Raw genomic sequence first — 17,383 nt, forward strand, 5'->3', positions numbered from 1 at the left:
AAATTTAATAGTGTAAGTAGACTAGCCCATTAATATACTTATGTTTTGTAGTTACATTATAGATGAGGACTGGGTACAAATGGAACGTTTCTTAATTATACTGTAGGTGTAAATTGTACATATGAAATTCTAAGGATACACAAAGTAGGACGGTGTAGTTCTATGATCATTGAAGAAAGTTTGGATGTTCTATACTCAGGAGGGACCGTAGAGTCATCTATGTGCTTTCACAAGCCCATCGAATTCCATGGGACATGTTATTGCCTCTCCAATAGTGGGAGATTTTGGAAGTTACTATGGACCATTCATTGGTACAATGTATTTTAGAGTAAATTTTGATTCGGGCGAACTACAATAAGTTACAATTTGTACTGAACATTTGTACCTTGTAGAATCATTATTTCTATTTTATAACACTGTCAAGTATAATTTATATTACTCCCTAGGTCCAATATTAGTTGCCGCAAATTCGGATGTATCTATACACAAAATGTGTCTATATACATCCGAATCAGCGACAACTAATATGGAACAAATTGAGCATATATTTTGCATAATAACAACTTAGCAATGTTGTCAAATGTTACTTGTAGTATTCTTTATTATGAGTTCTGTTGTATATACTCTAACACATTTGTTTTTTGCTAAGTCTATGCTGTATTTATGAAAAATTCCTTCTTGCTTTATTCCTTAACAATTGCGTAAACCATATAGCATATGCATATTTACTCTAAATATCTCTAATGCGTAGCATCATAGCGTTTTCTAGTACTTGACTACGTAACCACGTTTACATAAACTTATAGAGTAAATATTGAACCACTGGCATCATTATGTACTCGTTTTGTGATCTAATGTGCCTTATGGGCCGGTTCAATAATAGGTTTGCAATATTTTCATGCTCCGTACTTAATATAGACATAGTGATGCTTATAGTATACACCAATGAACATAAAAACGATATGGATTTTACTACGCTTGCATACATAAAATTTAACAATTTGGTGTGATCATACACAATGCACTTGTTATCATGTACCGTATATGAGTGATCCCGCCAGTTTCATAAATACAAAAGTCATGTACGGTTGAAACATAGAAATCTAGTTAGCACAAATTTCAGTATGGCCTAACTAAATTCACCGCCGCCGATAAGCGATAGGTTTGTTTCTACGAGGTACACCGTTGGTGGAGCTTCTCCTACAAATTGGATACATTTTCCCAAATAGTGGTTCATCCCACCTATGGGCCGGAGTGTCCATGTGGAGCAGGAATGGCATCGGGGCGCCAGACTCCGTATTAGACCGTATCGGACGAAAAAACTATTTAAGGCACGTGGCTGGGGAGGTAAAATAGCCGGCGCACCCTAATAAGATTTAGGTGACGCTTTGAGGACGTGACTGGAGAAACTCTTATGGTTTGATTTTTAGGGAGTACGAGTTTGAGTTTTATGGAAGACTTTGTCTACCAATTTAAGGTTGAAACATAGTTTTTTTTCCTAATAGTTAAGCCAGGCATTCGAATGAGAGAAAGTCTGCATTTGCTGCGCAGTCGACCCTTTCATCCTGCGTGGCTGCCACTTCATCACCAACCCGGGTGAAAGAAAATTTAAGCACGAACTATTCATCTGGTCTCCTGCTGCTAACTCGTACGTGGCCGTACTACGTATCCCCGAGCTGCTGACAAGATCTCAAGACGTAAAGCGCCACTACCCATTCTACAATTTTCCGACGTCAATGGCAGCGACACGGAGCGGAAAAGAACATCGGCAGACGCACGCACCACTGGATGGGGGATACGCATATTTCCCCGCAGCAGGAAGGCAGGGACGGTGGCGTGCAGCTGAGCGACCTTCCCACACGACCACGACGGCACGACGGCGTCAATTTTCCGGTGGACACCAGTCACACCACCACCACCACGGGACTGTTGCTCTCTACCCCGCGTTGAAGAGAGCGAAAGACAACGGGCCAAAGCCGCAGCACCCAGCTCCAGCTCGACTGCAGCCAAAAGCCGAAACATTGGAGTCGGATAGATTGCTAAAACTGTTGGAATATTAGGCAATTTTCGTGTGAGATTAATTACCGAAAGCAACATGACAGATGCACAAGTATACTTAATCAAGGCAGACTCACGAACCGTTTTTCCTCGTACGCTCCTGAGAGGCGGCGGCCGGAGATCCAATCTTCCCAATCTCCGGCCAGGGCGTTGGGCCTGGTTTCCTCTCCCTCGGCTTGCCGCTCTGGCGGCGGCATGAGGGAGGGGGAACCTCGTTCCTCCGTTCTGGCCTAGTAGTTAGGGTTAGTTTTTGTCTCCTATGGTGCGTCGTTGCGGTGGTGGGAGCGGCGCCCGGCAAATAATCTGCCACAACTCTACTCCCACACCGGCGGCGACCTTCACGGCGGCGTCTCGGAGTTGTTGGCAACGTGTGCTTGTCGATCTTTCAGGTCGGCAGCTTGGTCTTCTCGCCGTTCTTCAGATCTGGCGAGATCTGTTTCTCGACGTGTCACTGGCGTTTGTCGTTGTCCACGACGGCGCTGGGGGTCGGGGCGAGGTGGTTCTTCTGGAGCGAAGATGTTGGTCCGGAGGTGGTGGTTATGCCGTTCTTCTCCGACATCGTCGATGGGAGGCGGCATATCTTGGTCCAAGACAGCACGGGGACGTCCCCCGGTCGACGTGCCACAGCGACATGTGCCTCGCTGCTTGCAGCAGGCCTGTTCATCGACTCACAAAGCCTCGTTGGCGATGGTGCTTGTTTGGATCTTGCAATGGTGGAGGCTCGGCGTCTCTTCTTGCGTTCGTCTCGGCGGCGTTGGAATTGAACGGCGGCCGCTGGCTACGGTGGTTGCAGGAAACCCTAGGGATCGTTTTGTATTTCTCGATCTTTTAGGATTTTATCTGCAAATTCAGGATAATCATTTTATCCCGGTTTGTCTTTTAGTTTCCACATGTGTTGCTTCTTGTAACTTGGTGTTTGATTAATGAAATATGTGGTTACTCTCAAAAAAAAAAGTATACTTAATCACACACATCAGAAAAAATCAGACTAAGCAAATGCATCAGATCTGAACATGGAACAAATAGCAGTACAAGGTAGGAGAGAAAAAACACGTACATCGCGACCGGGAAGGTCGCACCAGCAGCACCACCACCACCATAGGAATTGTTGATGTCGCTCATGGTGTCGTCAGAGTCGTCGTGGAAGCAGTCGAACCGGCGAAGAAGAGCACGAACAGCAGCGAGCAGTCGCGCCGAGGCGCTTCCAAAAACCTTATCGCCCGCCTCCCGGTGCAGGATCTTAACGGACGGGGTTCCGGAGGCCTGCTCTCCCAAACGGCTGTGCACGCAGTCGCCGGGATGGGGAAAACTAGAGAGAGTAGCGCAGCAAAAGGAACTTCTTCGTGAGAGAGGCAGACTAGAGAGTTCTGGGCGTTAGAGACTCCAGATCTGATCTATCTCCTGGTATAGCCTAGGAGGAGAGCCGACCGCGTTGACACGCGTAGGAAGCCAGGGACACGCGGCGAGCATGCACATGCAGGTCGACACGTACCCAACTCAGTTGGTGCACCAAGAAAAAATTTAGGCTTCCTTGAGTGTGTCTCGAACTCGAACTCGAGTCACGAAACGCGACGTGCGTGCGTGACGAGGCGGGGCGGGCGGAGAAGGAGGAGTGTGCGAGGGCTCCTATTCTCACTCACTTGGAAGGACTAGAACAGCAGCCCTTATATACCACTCCAACTCACTCCCAACTAGCAATGTGGGACCAAACTTTGTCCCCCAAGACTGTCCCAAGCTGCCTACGTGGTGGGCCTTGAGATTTCAGGAATTGTAAACTATATGGGCTGCCTTACTGGACTGCAGCCCATCTACATTCAACAATCCCCCACCAGATCTCATATGCACATCAGATGACACATTAGTTCCATTCACTGTTTAATATACCCGCACTTCGAAGGGAGACTGTTAAGTTGAACTTCCAATTAGGCAAGGAGCTGCGCTTGACTACAACTGAACAATGGACTATGCCTTGAATTGCCAGTCTTTGTGCAGCAAGTTTCACTCAATGCCGGCACGGTACTAGGCTACCATAGCCTTCCCCTCGGGTGGAGCTTATAAGTCATACTCCTCGGCCCTTCATGAGCTTACTAGAGATTCACCCAAATATCCCACACTATGACCAGTAGTTTCACTCGTATAGGTGTGTTCTTCAAAGATCGCCCTGTAGGACAGCGTCTTCGCTCAGCAAGAGCCGCTCAGAACACATTAAGACATTGTCAACCTGCCTTACAGTAACTATGAGAGCATTTGCATCTACAGCGGAGTGGGAGTATGTAAATTGTTCTCTCAACTCAGTTACTCCGGTTTGTTTTTCCAGATCGTAGTTCACGGAATTTCCGATCACATAGGTTGGGTTACCCCCTCGGCAACTCAAGTGGGTCTTAAACCCATCTCCCTTGATGCAAGGTCTATCATATTTCTTGATAGTCCTTTTGTGAAAGGATATGCCAGATTCTTAGCACTTTGGACCTAATCCAATGCTATCACTCCGGAGTTTTTCAGTTTTCTGACAGACTTCAATCTCCTCTTGACATGTTTGGAACTTTTCATATTATCCTTAGAACTTTTCACTTTGATAATCACAGTTTGATTGTCACAGTTCATGAGGATGGCCGGTATTGGTTTTTCAACCATAGGCAAGTCCATCAAGAGCTCACGAAGCCATTCCGCTTCGACGGTAGCTGTATCTAATGCTGTGAGTTCTGCTTCCATAATTGACCTCGTTAAGATGGTCCGCTTGCAAGACTTCCAGAAAACAACGCCACCACCAAGAGTGAAAACATGTCCACTTGTGGCCTTCATCTTAGCATCTGAAATCCAATTGGAATCACTATACCCTTCAAGTCCTCTTGGATACCCGGTATAATGAATTCCATAACTCATGGTTCCCTTTAGATAGCGCATCACTCTCTCAAGAGCATGCCAATGATAATCTCCCGGGTTGGCCACAAACCGGCTAAGTTTGCATACAACAAACGAGATATCAGGCCTCGTAGCGCAAGCTAAATACATGAGTGAACCAATGATTTGAGAGTATCTTAATTGATCTCTAGTTGCATTTTCATTCTTTCGAAGCAAGACACTAGGATCATAAGGTGTGAGAGAAGATTTGCAATCAGCATAGCCAAATCTGCTCAACACCTTCTCAACATAATGAGATTGCACAAGTGTAATTCCATTATTCCCATCTCTCAATAACTTGATGTTCAATATAACACCAGCTTCTCCAAGATCTTTCATCTCGAAACACTGAGATAAAAATGTTTTACCTCCTCAATCACTTTGAGACTTGTCCCAAAAATTAGTATGTCATCCACATACAAGCATAGGACAACTTCCTCACCCCCACCATGGCGGTAGTACACACATTTGTCGGCTTCATTAACAACAAAGCCCACAAATGTCAGAGTTCTTTCAAACTTCTCATGCCATTGTTTGGGTGCTTGTTTGAGACCATACAAAGATTTTTTTAATTTACACACCTTTCTTTCTTGACCTTCTAGTACGAAACCATCAGGCTGTTCCATGTAAATTTCCTCGTCCAACTCCCCATTTAGGAAAGCCGTCTTAACGTCCATTTGATGAACAAAGAAGACCGTGTGAGGCAGCCAATGACAGTAGTACACGAATTGTGGTCAATCTCGCCACAGGTGAGTAGGTATCGAAGAAATCTTCACCTTCCTTTTGGGTATAGCCTTTGGCTACAAGCCGAGCTTTGTACTTCTCAATAGTACCATCAGCTCGAAGCTTCTTCTTAAATACCCATTTACATCCTACGGGTTTTCACCCATAAGGACGCTCAGTTAACTCCCACGTTCCATTAGCCAAGATGGAATCCATCTCGCTTTGAACCGCTTCCTTCCAGTAGTCTGCATCAGGAGATGCGAGAGCTTCTGAAATGGTAGTGGGAGTATCATCCACAAGATACACAATGAAATCATTACCAAAAGACTTTGCAATCCTTTGTCTCTTGCTCCTTGTGGGAGCTCCATTGTCGTCTTCATCAGAATCTGAACTCTCATCATCAGATTCCTCATCAGACTTCATAGGAGTTTCATGTATTGGATCAAATTCCCAACTAGACATGCCATGCATATCTCTCATAGGAAAGATATCCTCAAAGAATGTAGCATCTCTTGATTCAAAGATGGTGCCAACATTCATGTCGTCCACTCCAGATTTCACCACAAGAAATCTATAAGCAATGCTATGGGCAACATAGCCAATAAAGACACAGTCCACGGTTTTTGGTCCAAGCTTTCGCTTCTTGGTGATTGGTAAATTCACTTTAGCCAAACAGCCCCAAGTTCATAGGTAGGAGAGTGTTGGTCTTTTCTTTTCCCATTCCTCATAAGGGGTAATCTCTTTATTCTTGGTTGGAACACGGTTTAGGACATGACACGAAGTCAATATAGCCTCCCCCCACCATTCCTTGGATAAAACCGAAACATCTAACATGGCGTTAACCAAATCTGTTAGAGTACGGTTTTTTCCTTTCCGCAATCCCATTAGATTGTGGGGAATTGGGAGGCGTCCTCTCATGGATTATACCATGTTCCGCACAGAATAAATTGAACTCGTTAGAAAAGTACTCTCCACCACGATTGGACTGAATCCTTTTTATCTTTCTTTCAAGTTGGTTCTCAACTTCAGCCTTATAGATTTTAAAGAAATCAAGAGCCTCATCTTTAGTTTTCAGGAGATACACATAACAGTACCTAGTGGAATCATCAATCAAAGTCATGAAATATTTCTTTCCACCTCTTGTCAACTCACCATTCATCTCACATAGATCTGAATGTATGAGCTCTGGTGCCAAGTTTCTTTCCTTCGCATGCTTGTGAGGTTGCTTTGCTTGCACACAAGCATGGCACTTAGAGCCTTTGACAAAGGTGAATTTCAGAATTAAACTCATATTAGCAAGCCACGTCATACAACCGAAATTAACATGGCAAAGTCGTGAATGCCAAACATTAGTTTCATTAACACTAGTGCTTACATGGTTCACAACATTATCACAGAAGTCTTCTAGAGAGAAGCGAAACGTTCCCTTACATTCATAGCCCTTTCCAACAAAAGTTCCATACTTAGACAGTACAACTTTATTGGACTAAAACACCAACTTAAACCCGTCTTTCATAAGACGAGAGCCACTAACGAGATTCTTCTTGATACAAGGGACATGCAACACGTTCTTCAGTTGCACGATCTTTCCCGAAGTAAACTTCAGATCTACCGTGCCAACACCATGAACAGTAGCATGTAACCCATTCCCTATCATTACTGAGGAACCTCGGGCCTGATAAGAGGTAAACATGGAGATGTCATCACACACATGAACATTGGCACCTGTATCAGCCCATCATTCTGTGGGCTGAAACACCGAAAAAACATTAGGTAATATATTACCATACCCTGTAGTTCCTTCACCGGTGTTGCCAATGACCATGTTGACAAAATTTGAGTTCTGTCCAGCCTGAACTTTCTTTCCATTGCGTTGTGGACAGCGATTAGCCCAATGGCCCGTCTCGCCGCACACCCAACAAGGATCTTTCTTCTCCGTTTTCTCCTTCTTCTTGAAGTTGGTAGTCTGGGAGACTCCCTTGTTATTTCCCTTGGACTTGTGGGCATTTTTCTACACCATATTGGTAGCAGAACGTCCCTCGGTTCCTCTAGTGTGTTTGTCTTTTGCCCTCGCCTTCTCCTCAACATCCAGAGAGCCCATGATATTCTCAACGGAGAACTCATGCCTCTGATGTTTCAGAGAAGTGGCAAAGTTCTTCCATGAAGGGGAAAGCTTAGCGACAATGCATCCCGCGACAAACTTGTCCGGTAGCACACACTTGAGGAGCTCAAGTTCCTTTGCCATGATCTGTATCTCATGAGCCTGTTCTACTACAGATCGGTTCTCAACCATTCTGTAGTCATTGAACTGCTCCATGGCGTACAGTTCACCTCCGGCATCGGCAGCACCAAACGTAGCGTCCAGTGCATCCCACAGTTCCTTCCCATTTCGGATGTGCAGATAAGCATCAACCAACTTGTCTCCAAGCACACTTAGGACGACACCCACAAAGATTACGGTGGCATCCCCGAACGCTTTATCCTCTTCAGGAGTAAGCGGACCTCTGGGAATACCTTCCGCAACTCGGTGCACGCCCATAGAAGTGAGCCACAAGAGGGTCTTATTCTGCCATCTCTTGAAATCAGAACCCGTAAACGGGCTCGTTTTGAGCAAAGCAGCAAAACCAGACGGTGAAAATTGCCTAAGCATATAAGGTTTTTGGATTGTTGGATTATTAGGCAATTTCCGTGTGAGATTAATTACCGAAAGCAACATGACAGATGCACAAGCATACTTAACCACACACATCAGACTAAGCACATGCATCAGATCTGAACATGGAACAAGTAGCAGTGCAAGGTAGAAGAGAAAAAGCACGTACATCACGACCGGGAAGGTCGCACCAGCAGTAGCAGCACCACCATGGGAATTGTTGATGTCGCCCATGGTGTCGTCGGAGTCGTCGAGGAAGAAGTCGAACCGGCGAAGAAGAGCACGAACAGCAGCGAGCAGTCGCGCTGAGGCGCTCCCCAAAAACCTTATCGCCCGCCTCCCGGTGCAGGATCTCAACGGACGGGGTTTCGTAAGCCTGCTCTCCCGGAAGGCTGTGCACGCAGTCGCCGGGATGGGAAAAACTAGAGAGTAGCGCAGCAAAAGGAACTTCTTCGTGAGAGAGGCAGACTAGAGAGTTCTGGGCGTTAGAGACTCCAGATCTGATCTATCTCCTGGTATAGCCTGGGAGAAGAGCCGACCGCGTTGACACACGTAGGAAGCCAGGGACACGCGGCGAGCATGCACATGCATGTCGACACGTACCCACCTCAGTTGGTGCACCAAGAAAAAATTTAGGCTTCCTTGAGTGTGTCTCGAACTCGAACTCGAGTCACGAAACGCGACGTGCGTGGGTGATGAGGCGAGGCGGGGCGGGCGGAGGAGGAGGAGTGTGCGAGGGCTCCTTCTATTCTCACTCACTTGGAAGGACTAGCAGCAACCCTTATATACCACTCCAACTCACTCCCAACTAGCAATGTGGGACTAAACTTTGTCCCCAAGGCTGTCCCAAGCTGCCAACATGATGGGTCTTGAGATTTCAGGAATTGTAGACTATATGGGCTGCCCTACTGGGCTGCAGCCCATCTACATTCAACAAAAACAACCGGGGTGTGATTGATTGCTCGCATGAGCGTTTCTCGTTTTCGTGGAGAAGAAAATTGGACGTTGGGTAACGTATGAGAAAAAAATTGACTGCATCACACGAAGTTTAAGGGCATCTCGAGCGAAGCGACCCATTTCGGACGCCAAAACAAACGCCTTGCGTCGTGTTTGCGTCGGATCGAATGGTCGAAATCGACCGCGCGTCCATTTGCGTCTAGGATGTTCCAGCGACCGACGCATAATTTTTTCCAATGGATAAACCCATAATTTACATTAATAAAAAGCATAAAAAGACTTAAAATGGCCAGCAAGTCCTGCTAAAACCTAGCTGTGGGCTACTGCTCGTCGTCGCTGACGAGGTTGATGAACTCTAGCGTCGGCCATGGAAGCCGGTACGTCGGAGGTGGAGGAGGAAGGGCAGCCTGCGGCAACTACGGCCAAGCCATCAGCGACGCAGGATGTTGTGGTAAAGGTGGCCACAGATCCTAGGCCGTTGAAGGAGCAGGAGTCGGCGCGCGGTCGTTCAAACGATTCGGCGTGCCGGAGGAGTCACCGGCCTCCCCTGCACGAGCGCCGACTCGCGAAGCTGGATGGCGAGCCCGTCCCACATAACGAGCTCGTTGAGCTCGCTACTGGCCAGTGCCATGGAAATGGCCTCCTGCTCGCTAATATCCAACGGTTGGGTCTCCGGATTCCACGCCGGCCCGCCATGGTCATGGTCGTTGTCTCCGTGCTCGGCCTCGGCGGCGTAGTCATCGTCGTCCTTGTCGTCGTCATTGTCGTTCTCGTCCTCTTCCGCGTCGATCTCGCGGTCAAAGTAGTCGAGGTTGCCGAGGTATCCCGCTCGGCGGCGCGCGTCGAACTCCCACGCCCCAAACGAGATCCAGTTGTACGAGTTGAGCACGTACGCCAGATCTTCTCGGAGATCGGCCGGCAAGATGGCTCGGCGGCGGCGCACCTCGTCATGGCGCTCTCAGCCCTCACGTGGCACGGGGGGACAGACGCGCGCTTGGAATTGAGATACCGGCCTCCTCAAGGCAGGTTAGAGCGTCTCTAGCAAAGCCCGTAAACTGGGCGGGAAACTGAAAAACTCCGGCGCTTATACGGGTTCAGCCCGAAACTGGGCCAGAACGGAGCCCAAACTCGCAGCCTGGCCCATATAACGAGTTCGGGCCCCCGAGAAACTGCGCGGTCACCCTGTATTAAAAGGGGTCGCGGAGGGGAGTTCGGTTTCCAAACCCTACTCCCCTCCGCTGCTTCCACTCCCTCCGCCGCCGCCTCCCCCGTATTCCGGCGAGCAATCGAGCAGCCCGCAGCCACCGTTCCACCCTCGTTTCCGGCGCGATGGCCTCCTATGGCGGCTCAGCAGGCCACGGCGCCGGATTGGCCGGCGGGGACTTTCCACGGAAATGGAACATGTCGGAGGGCGCGCGCAAGCGCAGCGCCCATTGGTGGACGAACTAGGGGCTCACGCCCCCAGGGAAGCTGGCTAGGTACACCAATGCCGGCGAGGGGTCCTCGTCTGGCGGCTCTAGTCGCGCACCACGGCTTCCCATCGCCGACAACAGTGACGATGATGACCTCGTCCCCGCGCGGTCGCCCACCTTCTCGGCGGGCGACTACGTCCATGGCTCCGACGAGGAGGAGGCCGTGCTCTCGCAGACGAAGGCCATCTCCGAGGCGGAGGCCCGCGCTCGTTTCCGCCGGGACGAGGCGGACGCCGTCCGCCAGGTGCGCGAGTACGAGGCAGCCCGCCGGGAGGAGGGCGTCGGCTGCATTAAGCTCGAGATAGTTGAGCTTGACGCTGACGAGGAGTGAAGCTCCTCCACACCAGCGTCGACGCTGTCTGCCGCTAAGACGCTCTACCACCACCGGCACCGCCGCGCGCATAGGCCATTATTTAGGCCGCATTTTGCTTCAATTTAGTAGCGTCCGCCGGTGTATAAGTAGTTTAGGTTCAGTTTCTCGAATTATGTAACTTTTGATGCTCAATGGGAGCATCAAATCCATCTATATGTATGATCATCTACTAATTTACCCGCGACATTTCAAATTCAGTTTTTCAGTTCGTGTTTTACGGATTGTACTCAGTGACAGGGTTTTTCCGACCCGTAAACACGAGTTCGGTGAACTGAACTCGCAGTTTTCAGTTCACGTGTTTACGGGCTCTGCTAGAGATGCTCTTAGCGTCCGACCATGGCACCGGCCGGTTTTCCTCCCAGAGGCGGCGCGCGAAATCGATGCAGACGTACCGCCCGACCCGCGGCTTCTTGCCGGACCGCGAGCCGCTAGCCTGGTCGTCATTCTTGGCTTTGTGGAACCGCCAAGATTTCTTCCTCATGGCGTCGGTCGGGTGGATACGGCGGACTCTAGTAATGGTATGATCGAGAAAATGGGGGCCATCATCGAACCTTTAAAAGGCTCCTCACCTTCAATGTCCTGCCACTGCGACGACGCCTGGCAGCGCATGCTCGCGGAAGCCGAGGCGCGTAATTAACACGGCTTTGAAAAGCTGCAGCGCTGAAGACGAATCATCTGTGCCGCTGCCAGGCGGACCCGCGCGAGAAGCGTGCGGACGAACGCTGCGTCCCCGCAGACGCAAACATGCCACATATTTGGGCCGCGTTTGCGTTTCGGCGGATGGGTCGGACACTATGCGTATGGCCGCTGAAAAGGGGTACAGACGCATTTTTAGTACGCCCCGTTGGAGATGCCCTGAAGCATCCTAGAAAATTCAACTGTGCTTGGTTGACCCAACTTTTCACGCTCGTTCGGGAAATACAATGAGAGAAATTCGGTCACCCCCACCCCCGATGCTGCCCCCCCCCCCCGATACTGGCCGCCTATATACACTGGTGGGCCTCACCGCCAAAAGCCCCGCCACCATTTTTCTCGATTCGAGCTTTTCACCCAGCCAAGCTTTTTACTGACAACTACGTAAGGGGCAGTCTCTTCTCTGTCCGGCAGAGCTCCGTTGTGGCAGGTCATCTTCGTCTGCGTCGCCGACATGTTGTTGTCTTCCTCTACCGCGTCTGACTGTCAGATCACTATGAGTGCCATAGAATCCTAATTTAGATCTCGTAATTTTGCTTAGATCTAGACTTGGTAGCTTAGATCTGCAAGGTTTGACTAGTTTGCTTCAATTCGGAGGTGGTGTAGTTGCGTTGAACACACAGTTGTCTAATATTCATAGTTGTGTATTCTACATATAAGTGTTCCACTTATATATGGCAGCACATAACGAAGATCGTTAGTGTGCTTGCTTGCAAGATTGTTAGTGTGTAACAAGTTGCTTGCTTGCATTTGTTTTTGGTCTATGGTTGTTTTATTTGGGTTGTAGGACGCGACCTCAGTTGATCTCTCGGCAAACTCGGTGTTGCGTGTGGTTCCGCTGCGGTACATCCCGGTAGCTAATAGCAACTGCCTAATTAGGAAGAGGACCATGATAGTACGGCCTGCTGCTTTGTCCACCTTCGTGCAGAACATGGTGTGTAAGTTCATAAAAAATGGGGTGCCAATGGACAAGGGATTCATCACAGTCCAACTTAAAGATATCACAAAGGCTGTTCTCAACTTTAGTGGCCGTGAAGTTGGGCACGACCAGATCTACAACTATTTGAGGCACTGAAGAGCAAGGTTGGTTCATATCACGAGGATCAAAATGCTTGAGGATGTGCCTTGGTGGGGAAGACAAAAACTATCATGATGGTCGGACGACGATGATGCCTACTCTTCCCACACCAAGGTAGGATCAATGCACCTCTTGTTCCAGTTCGTCCACTAAGTTGTTAGCTTGCAAATGACCTACAACTAACTAACTTCTTTCTTGCAGACTCATCATAAGGGCGCCGACGGCTCCAAAATGCAGGACATCAATTGTAGTACTTTTCAATATGAAATATTGTCGAACCCATGAGGAGCTGAACGTATTGGTTAGCGGATTTGACAAGTAAAATAATAATAAGAATGCAATAGTTTTGGTATTTTGGATGTATAGTTTGCATAAATTAAAGTGTGGAAAGTAAATAGCAATATGTAAATGCTCTCAATGAGAGAAATCCCAATCCTCTCTTCATCAAAAGAACAAGCTCAAGTGTTTGTGTGCTTATATGTGACAAGTGTTTCCGAAAGCAGCATGGATTTACTAGCATTACGAGTTTTACACATCATGGAAAATATTTTGTCAAGTTTCATTCCCTTAGGGACGGGGCCTAAATTAGGTGCAACCATAGATATGAGCAAATGCATCACTTATTATGGGTCCTAGAGCCATTTTCATGAGTAAGTATATGAATCATTAAGACATAAATGTTCCGCCATAGCAATTTGTTCCTTGGTCCTCGACATAATCCCCTCTAATGCAACTCAAAATATTGGAAAACGGTTTATATCATTCCGTCCCTTCCAACACTCATCATTGCATTAAAGTGCAGCTCTATGAGCCCATATAGGTGAAGTAATATGAATCATAGCCAGATCATCATATGCCCTCAGAAACATGGGGAACTACTCACAAGTGTCAAACATGATATGCACCAGAGGCATAATGATTACAACACAATCTAAAAGTATAATCTCTCCACCAAATAAAGGACAAAGCATCGATCAAAACATGCAACTAGCCTTTAAAACAATATTCGGGGTTCAGTCAAACACAAACTATGAGGGGGGATGTACTTGATCTAGTAGATGGTGATGGTGGTGATGATGGTGCTAATGAAGATGTTGATGGAGATGCCTCCCCCTACGTCAAGGAGGAGTGGTGATGATGGTGGCGTCGATTTTCCCTTCACCGGAGGCACCGGTGCGGCAGGATCTGCCCTCTCGCGGAGTAGGAGAGGACTTTCGCCTTCTCCGCTGCCTTAATAATTCTCAGGGAAAATATGGCTTAGGTTTTTTGGCGAAACGGAGGCGTCTGTATAAAGGGGACCCGAGGCGATGCTCGAGGCCCATTTGAGAATTGGTGGTGCGCCCAGGCAGTTAGGGCGCGCCACCTGTCCTCTTTCGGCCCTCATGGCCTCTCTCGCATGCTTCTTTGGCCCACGGTCTTTCTCCCGGTAAAAAACTGATCAGGTATTTTTTCCTTTGATTTTTAGGTGTCCAGAAGATCACTGAAGCAACAAAATACGAAAAAGGAGGTTTTCTGCCTCCCAAAAATTAAATACCAATGAAAGAGACTTTGTAGGAAGTCCGTAAATCAACTTAAAATGCATAAATAATGATGTATGATGGAAAATATGAATGAAAAATTGTCATATAAGTCACAATATTAATGATGTAAACTGGACTTATCATACGCTGATTTGTTAAAAAAAACCTATAGAGAACTATACTCAGATGAAGATCATCTACACATGGTGTGTTCTAGCAGCTACAATCTCTCCCTCTGCGATCCACCGTTCTCTGAGCCAACTCATGGATCACAAGGCACATGCCAACTGGCATCTTGTGATGACTCCTATAGACATGATGGCATGGTGTATTGTCTTCCTGAGGAAGTATTACCTCTGAGGAGTCTGAGCATTGGGTGCTTGTTGGCGTGCTTGTTCTGGTGCTAATGATGAACATCACGTCTATATTTTGGAGTAGCTAGATTTGATCTCAAGTCTGTATATTTTGTGAGGTGGTATTTATGTCACCCCAGTTGATGAACTTGTGTTGCATCACGAGCAGTTGTTCGTGAACTCGTGGTGCAACACTATGATCAACTGCTAAAACTTTGATCCTCTGCTAGAACTATGTTAGCATTGTTGATTATGTGATATAATGTTTCCTTCATATCATTTGCTATTGCGTAGAACACCTTTTGAACATTCTCTGTCAACTTGGTAAGCTCACCAAAAAGATACGAGGTTACAGTATCCAGGAAACATGATGAAACCTAATGCCCGTCCATTTCACAAAACATGATTTTTTAGGCAACCAAACAAAGGGGACTTGGCTTCACTAATGATGTCCGGTAGGCATTGTTCGCAATCAAACAAGTTTCACAATGTGGATTAGAGGTTGCATTTCCGCACACAACTTTCACAGAGCCAAATTTCCCCGATGCAGGAAAACCCTACTAGCTACCAACCACACACAAGAGCTTTTCTCTTTAATTTCATGCATCAACAGCCTGGCTACCCTGATGATGGAGATATTCAAGTTTGGATCTCTTAAACATGTTTGGTAAGGTAATTATTTTTCTGTCTTACTAAAATGTAATTTTATATTTTAATGAAATGGAATATATGATTTGATTGGAAAAGACAAACTAATTTAAAGAATTAAATATGTGTAACGTTTGTGCCAATGAAACTTGTACCTAACAAGGCAAAATATTGTGCTGCGCTTATATGTACATTGCATAAAAGTTTGCGACGTCCGTTAATCTACCGAGATGTATCTTTCTAGTGACACTGACTAGATCACGCATTGGATCGTATGTGCCAAGTAAAAAAAAGTGAAGCACTTTCACTTTCCCCTACGTAGTATTTTTTGGTGGATTTTAAGTGATGCCTAAGAGTCAGTGTGATGTTTAGGCGTGTGGCTCGGTGTTCTAACCGCTAGGTAAACACCCGCGATGTTGTAGTGACACCACAACAACATCTCGAGTTGGTTCAATTGGCTAGACTGATTTCAATAGTTGCGGATGGAAAGATGGATTCACAATGTGGTTGGTAAATTATTTCTTGCATAAGACATTTTTTCAAATATTGTAACAGAAGTCGTGGTTGGTTCTTAACTGATGGCCATATTTTGAAAAACCAACAAAAATTAACCATGTCTTGAGGTTCCTAGAGGATGAAATGACTACAAGCTAATGATCATGTGTAATCATAATTTCCATGATATTCTCCTATTCCCCCATTCTAAATTGACTCCTGCATTGTGAATATCCAAAATAAGCATGAACTTGTAAGTTTCTCTTATGCTCCAACACAAAAACATGACCTTGTTTTATAAATTTATTTCTCTCCACTGGATTTTTCAAAACAAGAGTGAGCATTTATTAAACCATCAATTGCCACATGCACATAAGTGGTTTATCCTATTAATTGATTGTAAGTTTTAATTACATTGTAGATGTGAACTACTCCCTCCATACCGGTTTATTGGACTTATTAGGCCGAGCGTTGTGACCTAGGTGACTAATGATTGGGCAAGAAAATTATGAAAGCCATGAAGTAATCCCCGGTTTTGTATCGATGTAAGCGCTAATTATGGACGGAAGGTGAACAATCCAGTGCAAGCCCAGTTCAGCGCACCCTTCAGTTTTCCATGCAACCACATGCGAACATGCATTGGTTGCCACCAGGACAAGCAGTTAAGGGTGAGGGGGCGATCACTTGTATACAGGAATCAAGGCAGTTAAATTTCCTATTAATTAGCAAACATGGCCTAATTTGTTGGTATTTTCCCAATTTTACTAGAAGCCCAATAAACTGGCATAGAGGGAGTACTTAAAGATGAAGTGTCCATTCCTTATGGGATAGTGCAAGTTAAAATTTAATTTGTGGCCAACTAAAATAAGTCACTATTTGTACTAAATTTTATACATTTTAGAAGTTACTTTTTACAGTTTACATCACAGATGAGTATAATTGTATATTATATAATTGGCATAGTTAACCACGTAACAATGTTGTTTAATGTTGTGGTAGCATTTTTATTATTAAGTATATGTAATGAATATATTATAATAAACCTACTTTGTCCTGAATCTGAACTGCATTTATACAAACCAAAAATGTTCCTTACTCAATTTGTCTATAACAATTACATATATAATGTATACGTATTTATTATAAATATCTCTAACAGGGACGACCTAGTGAATATATTCATAGTAGTTTCTTGTACATGACTATGTAACCATATTTTATTGAAACTTCCAAGTACAAATTAAACTTTTGGCATGATTCTTTATTGCAATCAAGTCGGCATTATAAGTTACAATGGGTTTAGTAATAGGCTGACAACATGTACAAATTGCATATTTGATATTTTAGATAGTGCCCCTTATAGTATACACAAGAAATGACCATAAATGATGTGCATTCTACTATGCTTGCATACTTATAATTTAATTTTTTGATGTACTATTTAACAAGTGAGTCAAGC

The sequence above is a fragment of the Lolium rigidum genome, chromosome 1, assembly GCF_022539505.1.
Source record: "Lolium rigidum isolate FL_2022 chromosome 1, APGP_CSIRO_Lrig_0.1, whole genome shotgun sequence".
In the NCBI taxonomy this organism is placed as follows: domain Eukaryota; kingdom Viridiplantae; phylum Streptophyta; class Magnoliopsida; order Poales; family Poaceae; genus Lolium; species Lolium rigidum.